Raw genomic sequence first — 13,458 nt, 5'->3', positions numbered from 1 at the left:
CCCAGCTACTTGGGAGGCTGAGGCAGGAGAATTGCTTGAACCTGGGAGGCAGAGGTTGCTGTGAGCTGAGATCGCGCCATTGCACTCCAGCCTGGGCAACAAGAGTTAAACTCCATCTCAGAAAAAAAAAAAAAAAAATTTCTTTCTTTCTTTCTTTTTTTTTTTTTCGAGATAGAGTCTCCATCTGTTGCCCAGGCTGGAGTGCAATGGTGTAATCTCGGCTCGCTGCAACCTCTGCCTCCCAGGTTCAAGTGATTCTCCTGCCTCAGCCTCCTGAGTAGCTGGGATTAGCGTGCATCACTACGCCTGCCTAATTTTTTTTGCATTTTTAGTAGAGATGGGGTTTCACCATGTTGGTCAGGCTGTTCTCAAACTCCTGACCTCATGATCTGCCTGCCTCAGCCTCCCGAAGTGCTGGGATTACAGGCATGAGGCACCACGCCTGGCCAAAACCATCTTTCCACAATGCAAATTTGATCATATGACAATACCACCTACAGTCTCCCAATGATGCACAACACCTTATACCCTCTTCTTTAACAACAGAGCTGAGATTCTGTCCAGTTCTCTGTCATCCACGTGCTTCAGAGACACCTGGACCCATCTCCTGGTTGGTCTTGATTGGCCAAGTCAGTCAAGGAAATCCCTTGCTAATCATTGACTTAGGAAGGGGTTTACAAGCTTGAGGCAGGGAGGAAGACTACGGTAGTAGAGGAGATTCTGGAAAAGGATTCTTAACTTTTAAAAAGAGCACAAGAAAAGGATCCCCAGTCCTTAAAAGGAGACACAAAGAAGGGATAGAATTCTATTTTGCCTCTGGACGGTGTGTGGAGACACAATGCCTGGAGCCACTACAGTCATTTTGTGATCATGAGAAGAATGATTGATCTGATGAGGACAGAATGTGCCCTACTCTGGGCTTCCAGTTATATGAGGTAATGCATTTTCTTTATTGGTTAAGCCTGCAGAGTCGACTTTTTCTGTTACTCACCACCAAAAGCATCCTGAGTTATTTACCATTGAACTTTTTTTTTCTTTTTTTGAAAAGGAGTCTCACTCTGTTGCCCAGGCTGGAGTGCAGTGGCGTGATCTCAGCACAATGCAACCTCCACCTTCCAGGTTCAAGCAATTCTCCTGCGTTGGCCTCCCCAGTAGCTGGGATTACAGTTGTGTGCCATCACGCCTGGCTAAATTTTTTTTATTTTTAGTAGAGACGGGGTTTCACCGTGTTGGCCAGGCTGTCGTCGAACTCCTGACCTCAGGTGATCCACCTGCCTTGACCTCCCAAAGTGCTGGGATTACAGGTGTGAGCCACTGCGCCCAACCTACCATTGAACATTAAATAAACTCCAAATTACTTTGCGTGGTGTAAAAGGACATTCATCATCCATCCCTGTTGACCTCTCCAGTTGTCTCTCCCTCCGTCTCACCCTCTGTGCTCTGGACTAACACACTCTTGCCATGCTGTGTGGATTTACCCTTTCTTGACATTCTCTCTCTGGTGAGCAGCCCTCTACTCCCTTGCCTATTGGACAAACCCTTTCTAATTCTTCCAGATTATGACTGAGCACCCTCTTCTCCTCAATGCCTCTCCTGGTAGAAGTGACCTTCTCTTCCTTGTGTGTCCCACCCCATTCTCTCCCTTTTGCCCTCACTTTTCCTTGTACATGACCCCACTTCTAGGTCCAGCCGCACTCTGTGCACATAGATTTGTAGGACATTGCTCTCCCTCCGCTGCCCGCTTCTCCAGTAGACTCTGAGCTTCTTGGGAGCAAAGACTATGTCTTATTCAGTTCTGTTTCTCACAGGGGTCGTGATAGTGCCTGGAACATCATGGTCACTCAGTAAATATTTACTAAAGGGTATTGATGTGGAGAGCTTGGTTGAAAGCTGGGGGAAGTGGGAAGGGTGGCCAGGCAACTCTGAGGGAACAAGGGCTGGAGTGCTGGTGAGAGGTGTGTGGTGTGAGTGTGTGCGCGCATGTGTTGGCCGGCGTCTGGGTCTCTCTGTTGAGGGAATGCATGAAAGGGTGTCTGTGTGATGGTACAAGTGCTACCCAGTGGGTGAATGTGGGCTTGTGTGAGGCAAGTCTCCTGTGGAGGAGGTGTGAAAGGGGGGTTTGTTCCAGTGACTGGGGGCATCTGTGAGACTGTTGGGAGTGAAATTCTGAGGACTGGATCAGAAGTGCAGAAGGAACACATGTAAACTTTTCTGATCACTAGAAATTTTGGTCTGCTTAAGCTCTTTTCCTAAAACCATATTTGCCATTTTTGAAGTCCTAGCTTCTAACCCTTTAATTCTTTTCATTCCTACTCAACCTGCCCATGTTTTCCACACCCCTTTTTAGTAACCAGAATGGAATGAGGCAGACTGTCCTAATCATAAGCAGATCAGCACCTATTATATATGAAACCCAGGGGGTTTGTTTGTTTGTTTGTTTGTTTGTTAGAGACAGGGTCTTACTTTGTCATCCAGGCTGGAGTGCTGTGGTGCAATCATGGCTCACTGCAGCCTCGACCTCCTGGGCTCAAGCAATCCTCCTGCTTCAGCCTCCGAATGTGCTGGGATTCCAAGTGTGAGCCACTGTGCCCTGCTCTAGACCCAATTTTAAGATCTTTTTTTTTACCAAGTGAAGTCTGAATGGGCTTCTTGACATATGATAAGAACAAAAGAGAAAAATATCCAATACTCTTATTTACTCTGCAAAAGCACTCCATGAAGCCCTATTTTATTTTATTTATTTTATTTATTTATTTATTTATTTATTTATTTTTGAGACGGAGTCTCGCTCTGTCGCCCAGGCTGGAGTGCTGTGGCCGGATCTCAGCTCACTGCAAGCTCCACCTCCCGGGTTTACGCCCTTCTCCTGCCTCAGCCTCCCGAGTAGCTGGGACTACAGGCGCCGCCACCTCGCCCGGCTAGTTTTTTGTATTTTTTAGTAGAGACGGGGTTTCACCGTGTCAGCCAGGATGGTCTCGATCTCCTGACCTCGTGATCCGCCCGTCTCGGCCTCCCAAAGTGCTGGGATTACAGGCTTGAGCCACCGCGCCTGGCCGAAGCCCTGTTTTATAAATGAAGAAGCTAAGATCGAGAGATGTTCAGTGACTTGCTTAGGAAGTACATAATGCAGCTGGGGTTTCACCTGAGGCCTGCTGTGGGGAGCACTCAAGGGACTCTTCAAGGAGAGCTGGGGACTGAGTTTGGGGTTTGGGGTCCCTTTTTTTTTTTTTTTTTAATTGGCTCTGTCATTGGTCTAGGAAAAGACTGCAGACCAGGAAATGCAGGTTTCAGACTAGAGAAGATTCTGCAAATCATTGTGGTTGAGAAAGCTTGTGTTTCCTGGGGGGTATCATGAAACTCCAGTGGACCATACCCAGGGTCAATTCACCAAAACCCCCCAGGACAATGTTGAACTGTGTCCAGAAGAGCAAGAAATGAAAGTTGTGGGGCGCGGTGTAGCTTGCTAACCCAGCACTTTGGGAGGCTGAGGCGGGCGGGATCACGAGTTCAAGCGATTGAGACTGCCTGCAACACAGGAAATCCCGCTCTACTAAAAAATTACAAAAAATTAGCCGGGGCGCGGTGGCGGCGGCCTGTAGCCCAGCACTTTGGGAGGCCGAGATGGCGGATCACGAGGGTCAGGAGATCGAGACCCATACTGGCTAACATGGTGAACCCCGTCTACTAAAAAATCACAAAAAAACTAGCCTGGCGAGTGGGGGCACCTTAGTCTCAGTACTTGGAGCTGAGGCAGGAGAATGGGCGGAACCTGGAGGGCGGAGCTGCAGTGAAGCCGAGATCGCACCACGGGACTCCAGCTGGCAAAACAACAAGCTCCGTCAAAAAAAAAAAAAAAAAGAAAGAAAAAGAAAAGAAAAAAAGGAAAGAAAGAAAAGAAAAAAAAGAAGAAAGAAAGAAAAGAAGAAGAAGGAAAGAAAGGAAAGGAAAGAAAGAAAGGAAAGAAGGAAAGAAAGAAAGAAGGAAAGGAAAGGAAAGAAAGGAAAAGAAAGGGAAAAAAGGAAAGAAAGGGAGAAAAAGAGAAGAGAAAGAGAAAAGAGAGAAAAATAAATGAAGAGTGGGGGGGAAGGAAGACGCGACTGAGGAGAAGCCTGGCTTCTCAGAAGGGGGAGAGGCTTTCTTGTATTGTCATCTCATTTCACCAGAGACTAATCTAAGAAGGACTTTATAGGACTCACCACAAGGCACAAAACAAAACTAACAGAAAGATCCCCTTCTATGAATTTCAGACTAACACTCAGGAAAAACCAGAACCTTTCTCCTTGGCTTGGAGTCCGTTCATCCTTTTAACAATTTATGTTCTTGAAAAAAAAATTTGTGGTTAAATACACTAACATAAAATTTGCATCTAGCCACTTTAGGGTACATTCAGTGGCATTCAAGCACCATCAATTCACACTGTCGGCAATCATCACCACCCATCCATATCTGACTCCAGAACACTTTCATCCTGCAAACCGAACCTCTTCCCCATTCCCCTCCCTCCTGCCCCTGAAAACCACCATCCTACTTCTGGTCTCTATGAATTGACTACTTGAGGGACATCTGATCCATATAAGATAGAATCAGACCGTAATTATCCTTTTACATCTGGCTAATTCACTTTAGCATAATGTCCTCAAGGATCATCATGTTTTTAGCATGGATCAAAAATTTCCCCCCCCCCCTTTTTTGTTTTATTTTTTTAGACAGAGTCTTACTCGTCACCCAGGCTGGAGTGCAGTGGTCAATCTCGGCTCCACTTGCAACCTCTGTATCCCCAATGCAAAGCGATCTCCTCCCTCAGCCTCCTTGAGTGCTGGGATTATAGGCCACATGCCACCACACCCAGCTAATTTTTGTATTTTAGTAGAGATGGGGGGATTTCACAGTTTGCCACCTGGTCCGAACTCCGACCTCAGCAATCCCCCACCTCAGACTCCCAAAGTCTGGGATACAGCGTGAGCCACTGCTCTGGTTTTAAGGAAACTGTGAGGCTAAGATAGACATTCCTGCGCACATGTCTGCGAAGTCTACCCAAGGAAGATAAACCACAGCTTGTGAATTATTTGCCAATTATAAGGAAAAAGCATTAGTTAAGATCTGCGTGTGGGCGTGGATAGAAACACCCGCTCCAGAAATTAGAACTTCTGGATCTGCAAGCTTCATCTCTTACTCGAAGCAACTAAAATTTTCTTCAAAGAATATATAACCAGCCAGCACGGTGGGCCTCAGCCTGTAATCCCAGCACTTGGAGGCCAAGGCAGCAGATCACTTGAGTCAGGAGTTCAAAACCAACCTGGCCAACATGTAAACCCTGTCTCAACTAAAAATACAAAAAATTCGCTGACATAGTGGGGGTGCCTTAATCCCAGCTACTTGGGGAGTCCTGAGGCAGGAAATTGCTGAACCGGAGATGGAGGTTGCAGTGAGCACGATCACTCCACTGCACTCCAGGCGACCAACAGAGTGAGACTCAGCCTCAAAAAAAAAAAAAAAAAATATATATATATATATATATATATATATATGACCAAAATGGAGCAAAACATACTTACCTTGCCTGACATTTGTGAAGATTAACAAGCATTACAACACTTTACAGCACTTATGGAATGCTTGCTTTACCATATGATCTCTTTTGATGTTCTGTCAACAAACTAGATGTTTTCACTTTTGATTAAAGATAAGCCTTGTTTCTTTGTTTCGTTGCAATCATGGCTCACTGCAACACCCACCTCCTGGGTTCTGGCGATTCTCGTGCCTCAGCCTCCCAAGTAGCTGGGATTACAGATGCGCACCATCATGCCCAGCTAATTTTTTGTATTTTCAGTAGAGACAGGGGATCACCATGTTGGCCAGGCTGGTCTTGAACTCCTGGCCTCAACTAATCTACCCACCTCAGCCTCCCAAAGTGCTGGCATTACAGGCATGAGCCACCGTGCCCAGCTACACCTTGTTACTTCCATTTTTCAGACAAGCACTCTGAGACCCAGAGAAGTCAAGTAATTTACCCGAGAGCGCACAGCTGGTTAGTATGAGCGCCAGGAATTAAGCGCAGGTTTGTCTGACCTCAAGCTCACCATTGCTCTACTGTATTGTTCAGCCTGTCTGATTAGGTAATACAGGGAGGGATGTTCGGCTCCATAAAGCATAGTAAGATGTACCCTGGGAGCTGAAAACACTGTTAACTACATTTTTCCTAAGAAAACCTGTGTTCTTTGAGGCCTTTTGTTCTGGAAATAAAGCACAAAATCAGTGACTCAGGGGACAAAAGTTGGGCTTTTAATTTCTGTTCTATTGGCCTGCAATTCCCTGAACCCCCTTTTTCCACTAGAGAGATTTCCAAACTCCATCCTTGCCACAATTTTATAGATAGAGGTGGGGATAGATAGAGGTGGGGTAGATAGAGGGGGGGATAGATAGAGAGGGGCTGGCAGGAGGGATTACCCTTGCCATGATGTTTCAAGTTGTCTCAAGCCCATGACAAAGGCTGACTCTCTCTCTTATAAGAGGTATAGATTGTATCAAGGAATAGCAACTTTACCAAGAAAAAGGGATTAGAATATTGGAACAATGAAGACATGTTAATACAACTGTACTCATGCTTGGATAGGCATTACCAACAATAGAAGAAGTAAGTCTGAAGATCCCAAACCTTCAACCACTACTCAAAAGTCCCAAAGTGTCATTGCAGCACTATTCACAATAGCAAAGATGCAGAACCAATCCAGGAGTTCATCAGCAGTGGATTGGATAAGGAAAATGTGGTACATATACACCATGGAATACTATACAGCCACAAAAAAGAACTAAATCATGTTCTTTGCAGCAACATGGATGCAGCTGGAGGCCATTATCCTAAAGGAATTAACCCAAGAACAGAAAAACAAACACCACCCACGTGTTCTCACTTATAAATAGGAGCTAAGTATTGGTCACACATGGGCATAAAGATGTGAACACTAGACACCGGGGACTCCTAGAGGGGGAGAGGGAGGAAGGGGAGCAAGGGCTTAAAAACTACCTCCTGGGTACTATGCTCAGTACCTGGGTGATGGGATCAATTGCACCCCAAACATCAGCATCATGGAAATATATCAAACCTGCACATGTACACCCTGAATCTAAAGTAAAAGTTGAAATTTAAAAATTTAAAGAAAAGGCTGGGCGTGGTGGCTCACACTTGGAATCCCAGCACTTCGGGAGGTCAAGGCAGGCAGATCACAAGGTTGGGAGATCGAGACCATCCTGGCCAAAATGGTGAAACCCTGTTTCTACTAAAAATACAAAAATTAGCTAGGCATGGTGGTGCGTGCCTGTGATCCCAGCTACTCGGGAGGCTGAGGCAGGAGAATCGCTTGAACCAGGCAGTCAGAGGTTGCCGTGAGCTGAAATGGCACCACTACACTCCAGCCTGGTGACAGAACGAGATTCTATCTCAAAAAAAAAAAAAAAAAAATTTAAAGAAAAATCCAAGGTGTGTGTTATGAACTGTGTCCCCCCAATTACAAGTCCCTAGTACCTCAGAATGTGATGTAAGTGAAGAGAGCATCTTCAAAGAGGTAATTAAGGTAAATTAAAGTCACTGGATGTATTTGTTCATTCTCACACTACTATAAAGAAATACCTGAGACTGGGTGAGGTGCCTCACGCCTGTAATTCCAGCACTTTGGGAGGCCGAAGCAGGTGGATCACCTGAGGTCAGGAGTTCAAGCCCAGCCTGACCAACATGATGAAACCCTATGTCTACTAAAAATACACAAAACTAGCTAGACATAGTGACGGGCGCCTGTAATCCCAGCTACTCGGGAGTCTGAGGCAGGAGAATCGCTTGAACCCAGTAGGTGGAGGTTGCAGTGAGCCGAGATCGTGCCACTGCACTCCAGTCTGGGTGACAGAGTGAGACTTCATCTCAAAAAAAAAAAAGAAAAGAAAAGAAAAGAAATACCTGAGACTGGGTAATTTATAAAGAAAAGAGGTTTAATTGGCTCACAATTCCGCAGGCTGTACAGAAATCATAGTGACATCTGCTTTCAGGGAGGCCTTAAGGAGCTTTTACTCATGGTGGAAGGGCAAATTAGTAATAGAAAGTTCACATGGTTGGCCAGGCCCAGTGGCTCATGCCTGGAATCCCAGCACTTTGGGAGGCTGAGGTGAGCAGATCACTTGTGGTCGGGAGTTCACAACAAGCCTGGCTAACATGGTGAAACTCCGTCTCCACTAAAAATACAAAAATTAGCCGGGCATCGTGGCAGACAACTGTAAACCCAGCTACTCGGGAGGCTGAGGTAGGAGAATCACTTGGGCCCGGGAGGCGGAGGTTGCTGTGAGCCAAGATCACACCACTACACTCCAGCTTGGGTAACAGAGCGAGACTCCGTCTCAAAACAAAACAAAACAAAACAAAAAAAACCGATTCACATGGTAAAAGCAGGAACAAGAGGGAGGGTGAGGTGCTATACATTTTTAAACAATCAGATCTCACGAGAACTCACTCACTGTCACGAGAACAGCACCAAGAGGATGGAGCTAAACCATTCGTGAATTTGGCCTCCATGATCCATTCGCCTTTCACCAGGCCCATCTCCGACACTGGGGATTACAATTCAACATGAGATTGGGTGGGTGCACAGATCCAAACCATATCACTGGGATAGGCCCTAATCCACTATGACTGATATCCTATAAGAAGAGGAAATTTGGACCCAGACACAGAGGAAAGATGATGTGAAGACACTGAGAGGAGACAGCCATCTACAAACCCAGGAGAGAGGCCTCAGAAGGAATCCACGCTGCCAACACCTTGATCCTGGATTTCCAGCCTCCAGAAAGGTGAGAAAAGAAATGTCTGTTGTTAAAGCTACTCAGTCTGCGGTATTTCTTATGGCAGCCTGAGCCAACTCCTACAGTGTGAGTCATGAACTAGACTAGTGGACTTTACACTTTTTGACTACACCCAACAGTAACAAATTTATTTTGCATCGTGATCCCAAATGAGCATGCACGTTGGAAACCGAAGCATCACTTTCTCTTACGATGTGCAAGCCTCTCTCATCTTTTGCATGTTTTTATTTTATTCTATTTTGTTCTTTTTTTCACAACTGACCCTGTGACTCACTAAATTATTATCAATAATGGGTCACCACCGGGTGGGTCCCAGAGTTTGACCTAACAGCAGGTGATGAGTCTGTGTCATGTAGGAACCGAGACAGGGCGACAGGCAAGGACTGGGGAAGTGGACGTTTGCTCAGGGAAGTCTCCCTTCTCCTGGAGCAGTGACCTTCATCACAGCCCTTCCCTTCTTTCTTTTCAGAATTGATTTCGCCCTCTCCATGCAGCTAAACTATGAAATTCAGGTGTGTGGGTCAATGCTTGGTGCACCTGTATTGTGGTGGACATGGTATTTGGGGCTATCTTCTTCCTATTAGTAACCTGATCTTGCTTTGGGGCAATCTTGTTTCCTCTGACGTGTGATTTTGTGGGAGGTGGTGGCATATTCTCACCCATATTCCCTCTCCCACCTCTGCGGCCACGAGCAGGCAGCATGTGGCTCACACTGCCTGAAAGAGCCTGTCCCCGGTGCTTTGCCTCCAAATCAGGAGCCCCAGGGACAGGGGTGGGGGTAGAGGTCACTCTCATCCCCAAAGCCACTGACCTAGCCCGCCCCTTTGTGCTGTGCCCTGGCCCCCCAGTGCCACACATAGCACGTCCCTGAGCCCCAGAGAGCCTGCTGACACCGCATCTGTTTTCTCTTTCTCACGGTCAAGGGCAATTTCTGTTGTTTGCAACCGAGATTCTGACTGCTACCGATAGGTACATTTAAATGGAATCCTTGAAAATATCAACATCTCCCACCACATGCCAAAGTAGGTCCTTTGTGGGTTGCAAGTTACACTAGTGAAATCTGGTGGGGCGTTGGGGTGGGCTTAACATGTTGCCCTAAACTTAATCTAGATCAAACACTGGCCACATCAAGAAAACAAAATGAACAGCTGCATATCACAGGTAAGCAAGCTCTGTTCTCTGTACCGAGGAGGGGAGGCTAGCAGACACTTCCTGCCCGCCTCTCAGAAGCAGCAAGGTGCGAGGCCCCCAAAGCATCGCTCCAGAGGTGCAAGGTGCCTCTTGCCAAGGGAAAAGGCACTTGTTGGCTTTCCTGAATTTGTGCATTCATCTAGAGTGCAGTGGGCAAACCAGCGCCTCCAAGCCACATCTGGCGGGACGCCTGTTTTTGTAAATAGAGCTTTATTGGGTCCCAGCCACGCTTGTTGGATTACATGTTGTCTCTGGCTGCCTTCCTGCCCTCGCGGCAGAGTTGAGCAGCTGCCTCAGAGACGGCCCAGCTGCAAAGCTGAAAATATTTACTATCTGGCTCTCGACAGGAAAAAGGTTGCGTCTTCTGACGGAGGGCAGAAATACCCAAATAGGCTGGGAGACAGTGTGGCCTGTCCTCCTGGGTATCCAGCCCCCATATCACTCCTAATTTCTTCCTGTCCATTATTTTAATTTAAAATTTTATTTTAGCTTCTAAATGAGTAGTAAATTTCATGTGGTTCAAATCAAAATGAAGTCAATGTAAAAAGCCCTGCTTCTTCGCCTCCCCAAACAAACACCGTGTTCCAAGAAATGCCAAGCCTGAAGAAGAATGAAGGTAAGTCTGAAATCTTCAGAGGCCCAAGGAAGACTCTGGAATCTCTTGGAGCAAATATCAACCTCCCAGGCCAGAGCATTATTGTCTCTGAATGACTGTGACTTTCCAGAGATGCTGGGCCAGGGGATAGCCAGTTTTGGAGCGCTTTAAGAAGCGCTATACGAGCTTAGTAACAATGCACACTGAGAGTGCACCTCAAGCCCAGATCTTGGTTTCCAGCAGTTTCCAATAAACAGAACCAGGGCTCCTTGGAGAAATTATAGGACAAAGGGCAGGAAGATACAGGATAATTGTGGAGCACCTTATAGTGCCAGAAAGTAAAGAAATAATGCAAATAAAATAAAATAATAAAAAAGCAAAAACCGTGTAGGTTGCTCATGCCTGTAATCCCAGCACTTTGGGAGGCTGAGGCAGGAGGATTGCTTGAGCCCCGAAGTTTGAGACCAGCCTGGGCAACATAGCGAGACCCCATCTCTACAAATAAAATTAGCCAGGCAGGATGGTGCTGTTATCAACTGGAGTGCCACATTCCTATGCTCATGGTATCTGACTGATGGTCCCTCTGTTACATATTTTGAACATCATCAGGTACAAAGCCTTGGCTTTTTCTCCCCCTCCCTTCCAGGACACTTAACAGTGGCCTTCAATGGGCTTCAGACTTGACATCAGGTGGCTTCAGGCTTGAAATGACTGAGATGGAAAAATAAGCTAAATATCTCCAGACATTCTGGCTATATATGGCTAGCTGAAATCTGTTCTTTGGCTTTTTTACCATAAGGTGTACTCTTGGGCCTAAGAGTCCAGCATTCAGCAAGTCGGCCACAGAACGCCCATAGTGATATGAAAAATTCTCTATCTCATTATGATCAAATAAATGCAAATTATAATAATTATGTATACCACTTTTCTATTAGACAGTAAAAAATAAGGCCAGGCATGGTGGCTCACAGCTGTAATCTCAGCACTTCAGGAGGCAGAGGTGGAAGGATTGCTGGAGGTCAAAAGTTTGAGACCAGGCTACACAAAAAGTAAGACTCCATCTCTAAAAAAACAAAAAAATTTTGCCGGGTGCAATGACTCACGCCTGTAATCCCAGCACTTTGGGAGGCCGAGGCAGGCGGATCATCAGGTCAGGAGATTGAGACCATCCTGGCTGACATGGTGAAACCCCGTCTCTACTAAAAATACAAAAAATTAGCTGGGCGTGGTGGTGGGCGCCATAGTCTCAGCTACTCAGGAGGCTGAGGCAGGAGAATCGCTTGAACCCTGGAGGCAGAGGTTGCAGTGAGCCAAGATCGCATCACTGCACTCCAGCCTGGGTGCAGAGCAAGACTCTGTCTCAAAACAAAACAAAACAAGCAAACAAAAATCCCCCCAAAAAAACAAAGAAAATAGAGTGGGGGAGGGGGAGGCTCCAAGCGCACGCAAGGAGCAAAGGCCTCTAGTTTTCCCAAGCTATTAGTCTCAAAATTCACAGAAGAGAGTCCTTGTAATTTGTTTTGTTTTGTGATTTGTTTGAGCACCTTATAAAGCCCTTTTAGACTAGACTCTGGTGAAATGGACATGAGCCCAGGACGAATCCCCTCCCACCTCCCCTCAGTCTGATGAAATCTGTGGAATTCCTTCCCCAACTCTTCATTTTCCAGCCAACCCTGACTCCCACCTTTCACAGGGCGGGTCCGCATGGACAGTCTGAGGCACCCTACCTCATCCTGGCATCTGGTCCCACTTCATAGAGTAGGTGCTTGGATATTTTAGCCAGGCGTGGTGGCTCACGACTATAATCCCAACATTTTGGGAGGCCGAGGTGGGTGGATCACTTGAGGCCAGGAGTTTCAGACCAGCCTGGCCAACATGGTGAAACCTTGTCTCTACTAAAAATATAAAAATTGGCTGTGTATGGCAGCGTACACCTTTAGTCTCAGCTACTCGGGAGGCTGAGGCGGGAAAATCACTAGAACCTGGGAGGCAGAGATTGCGGTGAGCCGAGATCGCACCACAGCACTCCAGCCTTGTTGACACAGCAAGACCGTGTCTCAAAAAAAATTAAAAAAAAAAAAAAAAAAAAAAAAAAGAGTGGATGCTTGGATATTTCTTACATGCACTAACAGACCAAAGGGACATGGATCAGATGGGAAATGAATGTTTCCTGATGGGGGCCAGTTGGTTTTCACTCACAAATGCACACGGGAAATAACCAGTTGCTCTTCAATATTCCTACTGAAGTTTAGTTTTTCATATTTACTTTAAATTTGAAACAATTTAGAGTTTATTCCATAACAAAGCAGGGCTCCCCACCTGTTGCTTACACAGGTATTCCTTAATTAAATTTTATTTCCAATCATCCCATAATCTAATTTCCTTAGAGCCTATCAGTGATCTGCCTCCTCCAGTTCCCGGGGGAGCTGAGCGTAAATTGGCTGTCCTCACAAAGAAAATAGCACACATGGCAACACTAGATTTAGGAAAACTTGTGCTTAGCAAAATGATGAGAAAGGTACTCTGTTATTTCTTTCTTACTAAAGCCCTAACTAAAATTTGTAAAAATAAGGACCATGTCTCCTTGCTGCCCTCAGCTGGTACCGAAAATATGGTGCTGTCTTGAAATAAGTTTGTTCAGTCCATGCTCACTCCAAATCCAGCAAAAGTGTCTAAAAATTTCCCTATAGCTTGAAGGACGTTAGGCTTCATTCATAAATATGAAAGGTTTCCAGCAGCCCTACCCAATAAGATACATCAAATGAAGTCACCCTTGTCTTCATTCTTTTTACTTATTTATTTATTTATTTATTTATTTATTTATTTAT

This window comes from Rhinopithecus bieti, unplaced genomic scaffold (assembly GCF_001698545.2).
Source record: "Rhinopithecus bieti isolate Rb0 unplaced genomic scaffold, ASM169854v2 scaffold_1012, whole genome shotgun sequence".
Classification (NCBI taxonomy): domain Eukaryota; kingdom Metazoa; phylum Chordata; class Mammalia; order Primates; family Cercopithecidae; genus Rhinopithecus; species Rhinopithecus bieti.
This window is presented reverse-complemented; position numbering follows the sequence as displayed.